At 41.1% G+C, this 15,000-nt stretch overlaps 1 protein-coding gene across 1 annotated transcript in view; it reads right to left on the bottom strand.

Annotated features, from left to right (window-relative positions):
- The window catches only part of LOC139914772 (leucine-rich repeat-containing G-protein coupled receptor 5-like), a 45,552-nt gene that overhangs the window by 27,003 nt on the left and 3,549 nt on the right, over positions 1-15,000 (bottom strand). The gene's annotated exons all lie outside the window — the stretch shown is intronic.

Here is a 15,000-nt window from a genome sequence, read left to right as displayed (position 1 = left end):
TACCGGAAAGAAAGAGGAGGAGGAGGAGAGTGAGGGTTTCCCCCATGGTCCTGATGTTCCAGGACTTTTCCAGGACTTTCCAAAACCACATCAGAGCACTTCCATGACCTGAACCTGTTCTTCCTCCCTGGTTTGTTAATGTTGCTTCTGAAAACCATCTAATGCAACAAATGTGTGGATCAAGTTGGTGATTTCCCTAACTTTCCAAGAGAATTTATCAAAGTCTCTGACTTTCCCCGTCTGGAATGCAGCTCTGAAAATCCCAAGATATTCCAGGAATTCCATGACCAGTGGGAATCCAGGAGAAGGATTTTAACACATGCAACACAACAATAACGCAACACAACAGTAATGCAACACAGCACTAATACAACACAGCACTAATGCAACACAGCACTAATACAACACACCACTAATGCAACACAACACTAATGCAACACAACACTAATACAACACAGCACTAATGCAACACAGCACTAATACAGCACGAATGCAACACAGCACTAATGCAGCACTAATGCAACACAGCACTAATACAACACAGCACTAATGCAACACAGCACTAATACAGCACGAATGCAACACAGCACTAATGCAGCACTAATGCAACACAGCACTAATACAGCACGAATGCAACACAGCACTAATACAGCACTAATGCAACACAGCACTAATACAGCACTAATTCAACACAGCACTAATACAGCACTAATACAACACTAATGCAACACAGCACTAATACAGCACTAATGCAACACAGCACTAATACAGCACTAATACAACACTAATGCAACACAGCACTAATGCAGCACTAATGCAACACAACATCAGTGCAACACAACACTAGTGCAACACAGCACTAATACAGCACGAATGCAACACAGCACTAATACAGCACTAATGCAACACAGCACTAATACAGCACTAATACAACACTAATGCAACACAGCACTAATGCAACACTAATGCAACACAGCACTAATACAGCACGAATGCAACACAGCACTAATGCAGCATGAATGCAACACAGCACTAATACAGCACTAATGCAACACAGCACTAATGCAGCACTAATGCAACACAGCACTAATACAGCACTAATGCAACACAGCACTAATACAGCACTAATGCAACACAGCACTAATACAGCACTAATGCAACACAGCAGTAATACAGCACTAATACAACACTAATGCAACACAGCACTAATGCAACACTAATGCAACACAGCACTAATGCAGCACTAATGCAACACAACATCAGTGCAACACAACACTAGTGCAACAAAGCACTAATACAGCACTAATGCAACACAGCACTAATACAGCACTAATGCAACACAGCACTAATGCAACACAGCACTAATACAGCACTAATGCAACACAGCACTAATACAGCACTAATGCAACACAGCACTAATGCAACACAGCACTAATACAGCACTAATACAGCACTAATGCAACACAGCACTAATGCAACACAGCACTAATACAGCACTAATGCAACACAGCACTAATACAGCACTAATGCAACACAGCACTAATACAGCACTAATGCAACACAGCACTAATACAGCACTAATGCAACACAGCACTAATGCAACACAGCACTAATACAGCACTAATACAGCACTAATGCAACACAGCACTAATGCAACACAGGACTAATACAGCACTAATGCAACACAGCACTAATGCAACACAGCACTAATACAGCACTAATACAACACTAATGCAACACAGCACTAATGCAACACTAATGCAACACAGCACTAATGCAGCACTAATGCAACACAACATCAGTGCAACACAACACTAGTGCAACACAACACTAATGCAACACAACACTAATGCAACACAGCACTAATACAACACTAATGCAACACAACACTAATGCAACACAGCACTAATGCAACACAACAATAATACAACACTAATGCAACACAGTACTAATGCAACACAACACTAATACAACACTAATGCAACACAACACTAATGCAACACTAATGCAACACAACACTAGTGCAACACAACACTAGTGCAACACAACACTAATGCAACACAACACTAATGCAACACTAATGCAACACAACACTAATGCAACACTAATGCAACACAACACTAATGCAACACAACACTAATGCAACACTAATGCAACACAACACTAATGCAACACAGCACTAATGCAACACAGCACTAATGCAACACAGCACTAATGCAACACAACACTAATACAACACTAATGCAACACAGCACTAATGCAACACAGCACTAATGCAACACAACACTAATACAACACTAGTGCAACACAACACTAATGCAACACAACACTAATGCAACACTAATGCAACACAACACTAATGCAACACAACACTAATGCAACACAGCACTAATGCAACACAACACTAATACAACACTAGTGCAACACAACACTAATGCAACACAACACTAATGCAACACTAATGCAACACAACACTAATGCAACACAACACTAATACAACACTAGTGCAACACAACACTAATGCAACACAACACTAATACAACACTAATGCAACACAACACTAATGTAACACAGCACTAATACAACACTAATGCAACACAGCACTAATGCAACACAGCACTAATACAACACTAATGCAACACAGCACTAATGCAACACAGCACTAATACAACACTAATGCAACACAGCACTAATACAACACTAATGCAACACAGCACTAATGCAACACAGCACTAATACAACACTAATGCAACACAGCACTAATGCAACACAGCACTAATACAACACTAATGCAACACAGCACTAATACAACACTAATGCAACACAGCACTAATACAACACTAATGCAACACAGCACTAATACAACACTAATGCAACACAGCACTAATACAACACTAATGCAACACAGCACTAATGCAACACAGCACTAATACAAGACTAATGCAACACTGCACTAATGCAACACAGCACTAATACAACACTAATGCAACACAGCACTAATGCAACACTAATGCAACACAGCACTAATACAACACTAATGCAACACAGCACTAATACAACACTAATGCAACACAGCACTAATGCAACACAGCACTAATACAACACTAATGCAACACAGCACTAATACAACACTAATGCAACACAGCACTAATGCAACACAGCACTAATACAACACTAATGCAACACAGCACTAATACAACACTAATACAACACAGCACTAATGCAACACTGCACTAATGCAACACAGCACTAATACAACACTAATGCAACACAGCACTAATGCAACACAGCACTAATACAACACTAATGCAACACTGCACTAATGCAACACAGCACTAATACAACACTAATACAACACAGCACTAATACAACACTAATGCAACACAGCACTAATACAACACTAATGCAACACAGCACTAATACAACACTAATGCAACACAGCACTAATGCAACACTGCACTAATACAACACTAATGCAACACAGCACTAATGCAACACAGCACTAATACAACACTAATGCAACACTGCACTAATGCAACACAGCACTAATACAACACTAATGCAACACAGCACTAATACAACACTAATGCAACACAGCACTAATACAACACTAATGCAACACAGCACTAATGCAACACTGCACTAATACAACACTAATGCAACACAGCACTAATGCAGCACTAATGCAACACAGCACTAATACAGCACGAATGCAACACAGCACTAATACAGCACTAATGCAACACAGCACTAATACAGCACTAATTCAACACAGCACTAATACAGCACTAATACAACACTAATGCAACACAGCACTAATACAGCACTAATGCAACACAGCACTAATACAGCACTAATACAACACTAATGCAACACAGCACTAATGCAGCACTAATGCAACACAACATCAGTGCAACACAACACTAGTGCAACACAGCACTAATACAGCACGAATGCAACACAGCACTAATACAGCACTAATGCAACACAGCACTAATACAGCACTAATACAACACTAATGCAACACAGCACTAATGCAACACTAATGCAACACAGCACTAATACAGCACGAATGCAACACAGCACTAATGCAGCATGAATGCAACACAGCACTAATACAGCACTAATGCAACACAGCACTAATGCAGCACTAATGCAACACAGCACTAATACAGCACTAATGCAACACAGCACTAATACAGCACTAATGCAACACAGCACTAATACAGCACTAATGCAACACAGCAGTAATACAGCACTAATACAACACTAATGCAACACAGCACTAATGCAACACTAATGCAACACAGCACTAATGCAGCACTAATGCAACACAACATCAGTGCAACACAACACTAGTGCAACAAAGCACTAATACAGCACTAATGCAACACAGCACTAATACAGCACTAATGCAACACAGCACTAATGCAACACAGCACTAATACAGCACTAATGCAACACAGCACTAATACAGCACTAATGCAACACAGCACTAATGCAACACAGCACTAATACAGCACTAATACAGCACTAATGCAACACAGCACTAATGCAACACAGCACTAATACAGCACTAATGCAACACAGCACTAATACAGCACTAATGCAACACAGCACTAATACAGCACTAATGCAACACAGCACTAATACAGCACTAATGCAACACAGCACTAATGCAACACAGCACTAATACAGCACTAATACAGCACTAATGCAACACAGCACTAATGCAACACAGGACTAATACAGCACTAATGCAACACAGCACTAATGCAACACAGCACTAATACAGCACTAATACAACACTAATGCAACACAGCACTAATGCAACACTAATGCAACACAGCACTAATGCAGCACTAATGCAACACAACATCAGTGCAACACAACACTAGTGCAACACAACACTAATGCAACACAACACTAATGCAACACAGCACTAATACAACACTAATGCAACACAACACTAATGCAACACAGCACTAATGCAACACAACACTAATACAACACTAATGCAACACAGTACTAATGCAACACAACACTAATACAACACTAATGCAACACAACACTAATGCAACACTAATGCAACACAACACTAGTGCAACACAACACTAGTGCAACACAACACTAATGCAACACAACACTAATGCAACACTAATGCAACACAACACTAATGCAACACTAATGCAACACAACACTAATGCAACACAACACTAATGCAACACTAATGCAACACAACACTAATGCAACACAGCACTAATGCAACACAGCACTAATGCAACACAGCACTAATGCAACACAACACTAATACAACACTAATGCAACACAGCACTAATGCAACACAGCACTAATGCAACACAACACTAATACAACACTAGTGCAACACAACACTAATGCAACACAACACTAATGCAACACTAATGCAACACAACACTAATGCAACACAACACTAATGCAACACAGCACTAATGCAACACAACACTAATACAACACTAGTGCAACACAACACTAATGCAACACAACACTAATGCAACACTAATGCAACACAACACTAATGCAACACAACACTAATACAACACTAGTGCAACACAACACTAATGCAACACAACACTAATACAACACTAATGCAACACAACACTAATGCAACACAGCACTAATACAACACTAATGCAACACAGCACTAATGCAACACAGCACTAATACAACACTAATGCAACACAGCACTAATGCAACACAGCACTAATACAACACTAATGCAACACAGCACTAATACAACACTAATGCAACACAGCACTAATGCAACACAGCACTAATACAACACTAATGCAACACAGCACTAATGCAACACAGCACTAATACAACACTAATGCAACACAGCACTAATACAACACTAATGCAACACAGCACTAATACAACACTAATGCAACACAGCACTAATACAACACTAATGCAACACAGCACTAATGCAACACAGCACTAATACAAGACTAATGCAACACTGCACTAATGCAACACAGCACTAATACAACACTAATGCAACACAGCACTAATGCAACACTAATGCAACACAGCACTAATACAACACTAATGCAACACAGCACTAATACAACACTAATGCAACACAGCACTAATGCAACACAGCACTAATACAACACTAATGCAACACAGCACTAATACAACACTAATGCAACACAGCACTAATGCAACACAGCACTAATACAACACTAATGCAACACAGCACTAATACAACACTAATACAACACAGCACTAATGCAACACTGCACTAATGCAACACAGCACTAATACAACACTAATGCAACACAGCACTAATGCAACACAGCACTAATACAACACTAATGCAACACTGCACTAATGCAACACAGCACTAATACAACACTAATACAACACAGCACTAATACAACACTAATGCAACACAGCACTAATACAACACTAATGCAACACAGCACTAATACAACACTAATGCAACACAGCACTAATGCAACACTGCACTAATACAACACTAATGCAACACAGCACTAATGCAACACAGCACTAATACAACACTAATGCAACACTGCACTAATGCAACACAGCACTAATACAACACTAATGCAACACAGCACTAATACAACACTAATGCAACACAGCACTAATACAACACTAATGCAACACAGCACTAATGCAACACTGCACTAATACAACACTAATGCAACACAGCACTAATGCAACACTAATGCAACACAGCACTAATACAACACTAATGCAACACAGCACTAATGCAACACTGCACTAATACAACACTAATGCAACACAGCACTAATGCAACACAGCACTAATACAACACTAATGCAACACAGCACGAATGCAACACAGCACTAATACAACACTAATGCAACACTGCACTAATGCAACACTAATGCAACACAGCACTAATGCAACACTAATGCAACACAGCACTAATACAACACTAATGCAACACAGCACTAATACAACACTAATGCAACACAGCACTAATACAACACTAATGCAACACAGCACTAATACAACACTAATGCAACACAGCACTAATACAACACTAATGCAACACAGCACTAATACAACACTAATACAACACGACACTAATGCAACACAACACTAATGCAACACTAATGCAACACAACACTAATACAACACTAATGCAACACTGCACTAATGCAACACTAATGCAACACAGCACTAATACAACACTAATACAACACGACACTAATGCAACACAACACTAATGCAACACAGCACTAATACAACACTAATGCAACACAGCACTAATACAACACAACACTAATGCAACACAACACTAATGCAACACAGCACTAATACAACACTAATGCAACACAGCACTAATACAACACTAATGCAACACAGCACTAATACAACACTAATGCAACACAGCACTAATACAACACTAATGCAACACAGCACTAATACAACACTAATGCAACACAGCACTAATGCAACACAGCACTAATACAACACTAATGCAACACTGCACTAATGCAACACAGCACTAATACAACACTAATGCAACACAGCACTAATACAACACTAATGCAACACAGCACTAATGCAACACTGCACTAATACAACACTAATGCAACACAGCACTAATGCAACACTAATGCAACACAACACTAATACAACACTAATGCAACACAGCACTAATGCAACACAGCACTAATGCAACACAGCACTAATACAACACTAATGCAACACAGCACGAATGCAACACAGCACTAATACAACACTAATGCAACACTGCACTAATGCAACACTAATGCAACACAGCACTAATGCAACACTAATGCAACACAGCACTAATACAACACTAATGCAACACAGCACTAATACAACACTAATGCAACACAGCACTAATACAACACTAATGCAACACAGCACTAATACAACACTAATGCAACACAGCACTAATACAACACTAATGCAACACAGCACTAATACAACACTAATACAACACGACACTAATGCAACACAACACTAATGCAACACAACACTAATACAACACTAATGCAACACTGCACTAATGCAACACTAATGCAACACAGCACCAATACAACACTAATACAACACGACACTAATGCAACACAACACTAATGCAACACAGCACTAATACAACACTAATGCAACACAGCACTAATACAACACAACACTAATGCAACACAACACTAATGCAACACAGCACTAATACAACACTAATGCAACACAGCACTAATACAACACTAATACAACACGACACTAATGCAACACAACACTAATGCAACACTAATGCAACACTAATGCAACACAACACTAATACAACACTAATGCAACACTGCACTAATGCAACACTAATGCAACACAGCACTAATGCAACACAGCACTAATGCAACACAACACTAATGCAACACAGCACTAATGCAACACAGCACTAATGCAACACAACACTAATGCAACACAACACTAATGCAACACAGCACTAATGCAACACAACACTAATGCAACACAACACTAATGCAACACAGCACTAATACAACACTAGTGCAACACAACACTAGTGCAACACAACACTAATGCAACACAACACTAATGCAACACAGCACTAATGCAACACAACACTAATGCAACACAACACTAATGCAACACAGCACTAATACAACACTAGTGCAACACAACACTAGTGCAACACAACACCTGTGTAACACAACACTAATGCAACACAACACTAATGCAACACAACACTTGTCTTTTCTTATCGGACGGTTTCTCTCAACAGCAGGACACCCCACTGCCCGGACAGAATAGATTATAGATTATGGATTCATTAGTCGTCCTGGTTGTCTGGTTTTTGTTTCATGGCTCTATCTCTAGTGATTGTGAAGAGAGAGAGGGAGGAAAGATGGAGAGAGAGGAGTGAGGGAGGAAAAGAGAGGGGAGGGAAAGGGAGCGATGGGCCTCAGTCCGACAACATGCTAAAGAACTGATGTGACTCACTCTTACTCTTTCTGTGTGTGTGTGTGTGTGTGTGTGTGTGTGGCAATGACGTCCCTCCCTCTTTGTTTCTTTCTTTCCTTCTTATCTCTCCCTGTCTATTCTCTCTCTCTCTCGCTCTCTCTCTCTCTCTGATAGCTATCGGTAACGTCTTTCTACTCAGGACTCGTCTGAATAGAACTGGAGACAGCCTGTCTCAGCACACACACACACACACACACACACACACACACACTGAGGGTGTGTCTGCTTGTTGAATGTATTGACTGTTAAAGGGGAGGAACTTTCTCAACACTTCATAAAGCCTGGCCAACTCTGGATGGACTGTGTGTGTGTGTGTGTGTGTGTGTGTGTGTGTGTGTGTGTGTGTGTGTGCGTACGTACGTACGCTCCTCCAGTAGACTACAGAGGACCACAGTCTCTCCTGTTCGCAGTGTTGTAAATTTAACATTTGTATTGACGGTGTGTGTGTGTGTGTGTGTGTGTGTGTGTGTGTGTGACTGGATTACCTGTTGACGTTGTAAAGCTAAAACTGTATTGCTGTCTGACATAAATAAAACCTCAAACACACACACACACACACACACTGAGCGGTTTGTTTAGCAGAATGTCCCTTTACTCAGCCTAGACTAGCAGCGTTATGGGTGATTAGCTTTTACTGCAGGACACACACACACACACACACACACACACACACACTTGTTTGTATTACTGTACTTGAAAGCAGATTCCATTGACTGCATTCATTAGCTAACATACACATATAAACAGACAGTTTTGTGTGTGTGTGTGTGTGTGTGTGTGTAGACACTAAGTTGCTCATTACCCAGGGTTAGGGTCTATAATGTTCTCTACATGTGGTCGCATATGTTAACTCAGAGGGTCCTGAAACACACACACACACACACACACACACACACACACACACACAGTCTGCCCCACCTCTACACATACAGTCAACTCGACAGGCTGATCCTGAACATTGGTTCCAAAATGAGATTTCCAAAAATCTACATCTACTCAGATAAAATGACTGGTGTTTATTATCTGAAGGTCTTTACTTTTTAAACTAGAAGTTATTTAAAGAGCTCAAACCTCCACCAACACTGAACAATTAATCAACTTAAATTGGGGAAATTGGGGAATTGCAGCATTAAAGACTAGAATATAAAAAAAAATATATACTATATAGAATATTAATAACAAAATAAATGTTATATAAATATACAAAAATATGTAATATAATAGATGAAATAAAATGAATTTAAATAATGTATTTATCAACAAATAATATACAATATTTCAAAATAAATTAATTTCAAATTAAAAATATTAAAAGCATCTTCTTGATGCAGCAGACAGTTTGGGCTTCAGTTGATTGGTTACTGGCAGGTTTGATCCGGCGCTGAGAGAATGAAGTGTGCAGGAAGTGTTAATGTGCATCATTAACTCTCCACATGTTCACACTGTGAACGTTTACACTCAGCCCCAAAGCATTGTGGGAGTTTTCCGTGATCAGAGAGCTGACGGCAAAGTGGAGAGAGACGGCTGATGGTTGACTGGTTCAACAACACACCAGCCACTGATTAGCTACCGCTCTGTGTGTGTGTGTGTGTGTGTGTGTGTGTGTGTGTGTGTGTGTGCTATCTATGTTTTGATTTGATTTACTGCTAAGATATGACATTATTGAATGGAGAGAATATACAGAGAAAGAAAGAGAGAGCGAGAGAGAGAGAGACCCACAACACCTTTATCTTCCTGTTTTCATTTTCATTTCTTTCATAGAGGGAACCTACAGCTATGATGATGATGATGATGATGATGGTGATGATGATGATGGTTGTTGTTCTTTAACAATGAAGCAGCTTGAAGCCCTGATTATCCTGCTGGTACACACCATGATGTCATATGACCTCATACACACACCACACCACACACACACACACACACACACACACACACACACACACACATCATTTAGCCGACGTTGAAATCCTGTCCTGAGATTTCTCGACTTCTAACTCTGGGACTTCTATTTTGAAACAACTTCATTTTAACTCTGGGACTTTTATTTTGAAACAAGTTGATTTATTTGATAACAGCATTTCAGGCATATTACAGTAATGTAGATTCATGAGGAGTTTGCCTTAAATAGGGGGGAGAACGTTTTATTTTAAATGATTTTATAACCATCATAAGTCTATATGCAGCTCTGTTATCAATGTTTATCACAATGACCAATATAAAGAGTAGAGACTAGGGCTAAAGACAAGACAGTTTACTGTGTCACAGTAACCAAATCCACCTTATCACACTATTCACTTTTACTGAGAACGTTACTGAATGGATCTACAGCCACACCACAACAAGCTGACTCAGCTGCTCTCTGCTTCTAGCTGCTTGATACAGATTTACACTTTATTAACTAACACACAGTTCTACAGATTTACACTTTATTAACTAACACACAGTTCTACAGATTTACACTTTATTAACTAACACACAGTTCTACAGATTTACACTTTATTAACTAACACACAGTTCTACAGATTTACACTTTATTAACTAACACAGTTCTACATGTTCCTCCATCATGAGACTCAGCTGCTGCAGAGGAAACTGTTAAGTTTCTGTAGTTGGATGAAATATTCCTGTGACTCCAGAATGAACATGGATGATAGAGAAGGAAGACAGAAACTAACCTGGTATGTTGTTGTGTTGGACAGACAGACAGACAGAGAGACAGACAGAGAGACAGAGAGACAGACAGAGAGACAGACAGACAGAGAGACAGAGAGACAGACAGAGAGACAGACAGACAGAGAGACAGAGAGACAGACAGACAGAGAGACAGACAGACAGAGAGACAGACAGAGACAGACAGACAGAGAGACAGACAGACAGAGAGACAGACAGAGAGACAGACAGACAGAGAGACAGACAGAGAGACAGACAGACAGAGACAGACAGACAGAGAGACAGACAGACAGACAGAGAGACAGACAGACAGACAGAGAGACAGACAGAGAGACAGACAGACAGAGAGACAGACAGAGAGACAGAGAGACAGACAGACAGAGAGACAGACAGACAGAGAGACAGACAGAGACAGACAGACAGACAGACAGACAGACAGAGAGACAGAGAGACAGACAGACAGACAGACAGACAGAGAGACAGAGAGAAAGACAGACAGACTGACAGAGACAGACAGATTGCTGTGTATTGTCTGTCTGACCTCTCTCACGGCCTTAGAGGAAGACAGGTAGTCCATTTACCTGCACAGGATGTTTGGACTGCCAGTGTGTGTGTGTGTGTGTGTGTGTGTGTGTGTGTGTGTGTGTAACCACTTAGCTTCGTCAAGGTTCAGTTGACTTCAGCTGTCGTCAAGTGGTCCTTTTGGACGCCACGGTCCACAACACACACACACACACACACACACACACACACACACACACACACACACACACACACTCACACAATACATACACAAAGTTGTCAGTCATCTATCAGTTAACAAAAAAAACTTTTACAGGTTCAGGAAGCCATTACATATTGTTTGTACAAGCTCCCCTTGCACACACACACACACACACACACACACACACACACACACACACACACACACACACACACGTCAGCATTACACAGCACTGTTGGATCCAACATACTGACTGATATTGAGGAACTATAAACTCCAGATTAGCTGAAGCAGATGATGTTGAGTTTTGCTGATCGCATTTCGTTTCCTCACATCAACTCAAATCTGAACTAGCTATTCTAGTTTACCAAAATCCCCATGGCAACACAGAGTAAGACATCCCATGATGCCGAGCGGTGAGGCATTTCGAGGCCACGGTGTGACTCTGTTTAGCCTGATGTCTGCTCTGTAGGGAGACAGCAGGGACTGACAGGACAGATGAGGGACTGACCCCCCACCCCCCCACCCCCAAACGTGACCCCCACCTCGCTCGCCCCGGGGGGCCCCCGCTAAACCACCCCGAAAGAATGAAAGAAAGAGAGACAGAGCGAAAGAGCGAAAGAAAAGAAATAAAAGAGGGAGGCCTCGCTGTCAAGGCCTCCGAACTACAGAACTCTCTTTCTTCCTCCTTCAGAGTTTGTCTTTCTCCGAGCCGCGGACATTTGAATAATCGTCTGATATCCATCAGTTCAGCCCAAGGAGACGGAAAAACAACCACACACACACACACACACACACACACACACACACACACAGCTTCATCTACCGCATTACCAAAAAAAAAAAAACATGGTTAATGTATTCGTCTTTTCTTTCATCCCTCTGTCCTGTCGTCCCTCCTCCCCTCCTCTCTCTCCCACTTCTTCATGCATGCCTCTTTCTCCTCAATCCAAATTCAATTCAGGAACCTTTATTGGTACGATAAGACCGTTCCTTACACCGTGACGCCGTGGATCTGTAACACATCAGCACAGAGTAAGCTTTCACGTGAGCTGTGTCAGCATCAGTTTCATACTGTGATGTAGAATTTCATATCATAAAAATTTAGATCAGCCTTAAAAGCAGAGTAAACACCTCAGCTGGACCTCTGACAGACTGACAGTACTGCAGTGCTCACTGACAGCAACAGACCTCACATACTGTACTATAGATGATGAAGATGCAGGACACTGAATAGACGGCACTGCTGCATATTAGACCCTGTTTACATTTGGTTTTAAAATGCGTCTTGGGCGATCAGATCACAAGTGGACAGCGCTAAATACAAGTGTAAACGACCACCAAGACGCATCGTGATCCGATCACTCAAACCACTTGTCGAGGTGGTCCGGGACGCATTTGACCACATATCTTTTGTAGTGTAAGCGCTAATGCGTCCTGATGCGTCCCCGACAAGGACGTAACAGGAAAATACGTCATCAGTGCAGGACGTGGCGGTTGTTTTGGTGACAGCGCGCCAACGGTCCTGTCAATCTCAACAGTTGGAAGAGCCCGTACATGTGTATTAGTTCTTGAAACGTTGTTTTCTTAGCTAGCCCGTGCTAAACAAATCTGGCGCTTGTCTGGCGACAGACTGACGTAATAACTGTGCGTGGCGCCCTTCGACCTTCTAGCGGAAGTGACGTAGGCAGTAACGACATCTGAACACAAGTGGTCAGCTGGACACCTTGGAGACGCATGATAAACACAGGTGTAAACGACGATGTGTCTCAGCTGTCCGCTTGTGATCCGATCGCCCAAGACGCATTTTAAAACCAAGTGTAAACAGGGTCAAAGTGAAGTTTTACAGTTTCCTCTCCAACCTGCTGCAGCAGCTGAGTCTCATGATGGAGGAACATGTAGAACTGTGTGTTAGTTAATAAAGTGTAAATCTGTAGAACTGTGTGTTAGTTAATAAAGTGTAAATGTGTAGCAAGCAGCTAGAAGCAGAGAGCAGCTGAGTCAGCTTGTTGTGGTGTGGCTGTAGATCCATTCAGTAACGTTCTCAGTAAAAGTGAATAGTGTGATAAGGTGGATTTGGTTACTGTGACACAGTAAACTGTCTTGTCTTTAGCCCTAGTCTCTACTCCAAAACACTCTGAGTTGTAGCTTGAGAAGAGTCAGCTCAGTTAACCTGAACAAACTGTTAGCTAGCTAACTAGCCAGAAAACACACTGATGTTAATGTGAACATGCTAACGCTAGCTGCTACTAGCTACGTTAGCTAGTGTGCTAATCAGATGTGTTAACAACAAGACAGTGATGTTAGCTGACCAGATACTATGGTTAGCTAGCTAACAAGCTGACATTATCTAAACACTAAATCAATCAGATGGATCAGTGATGAAATGATCAGTTCAGTCAGAAACAGACAGAAATTAACCGTCTGTTCAATTCTGTTGAGATGGACAGAAACACAATCAGCTGTTCACAAAGCTGAAGACCTCCAAGATGGCCGCCAGAGGGAGAGGGAGAGGGGGGGGGCACCTGAAAGCTCTCTACATACATCACTATATTCAA

This window comes from Centroberyx gerrardi, chromosome 24, assembly GCF_048128805.1.
Source record: "Centroberyx gerrardi isolate f3 chromosome 24, fCenGer3.hap1.cur.20231027, whole genome shotgun sequence".
Classification (NCBI taxonomy): Eukaryota; Metazoa; Chordata; class Actinopteri; order Beryciformes; family Berycidae; genus Centroberyx; species Centroberyx gerrardi.
Note: the sequence above shows the minus strand (reverse complement) of the source record. Positions and strands in the feature narration are given on the sequence as shown.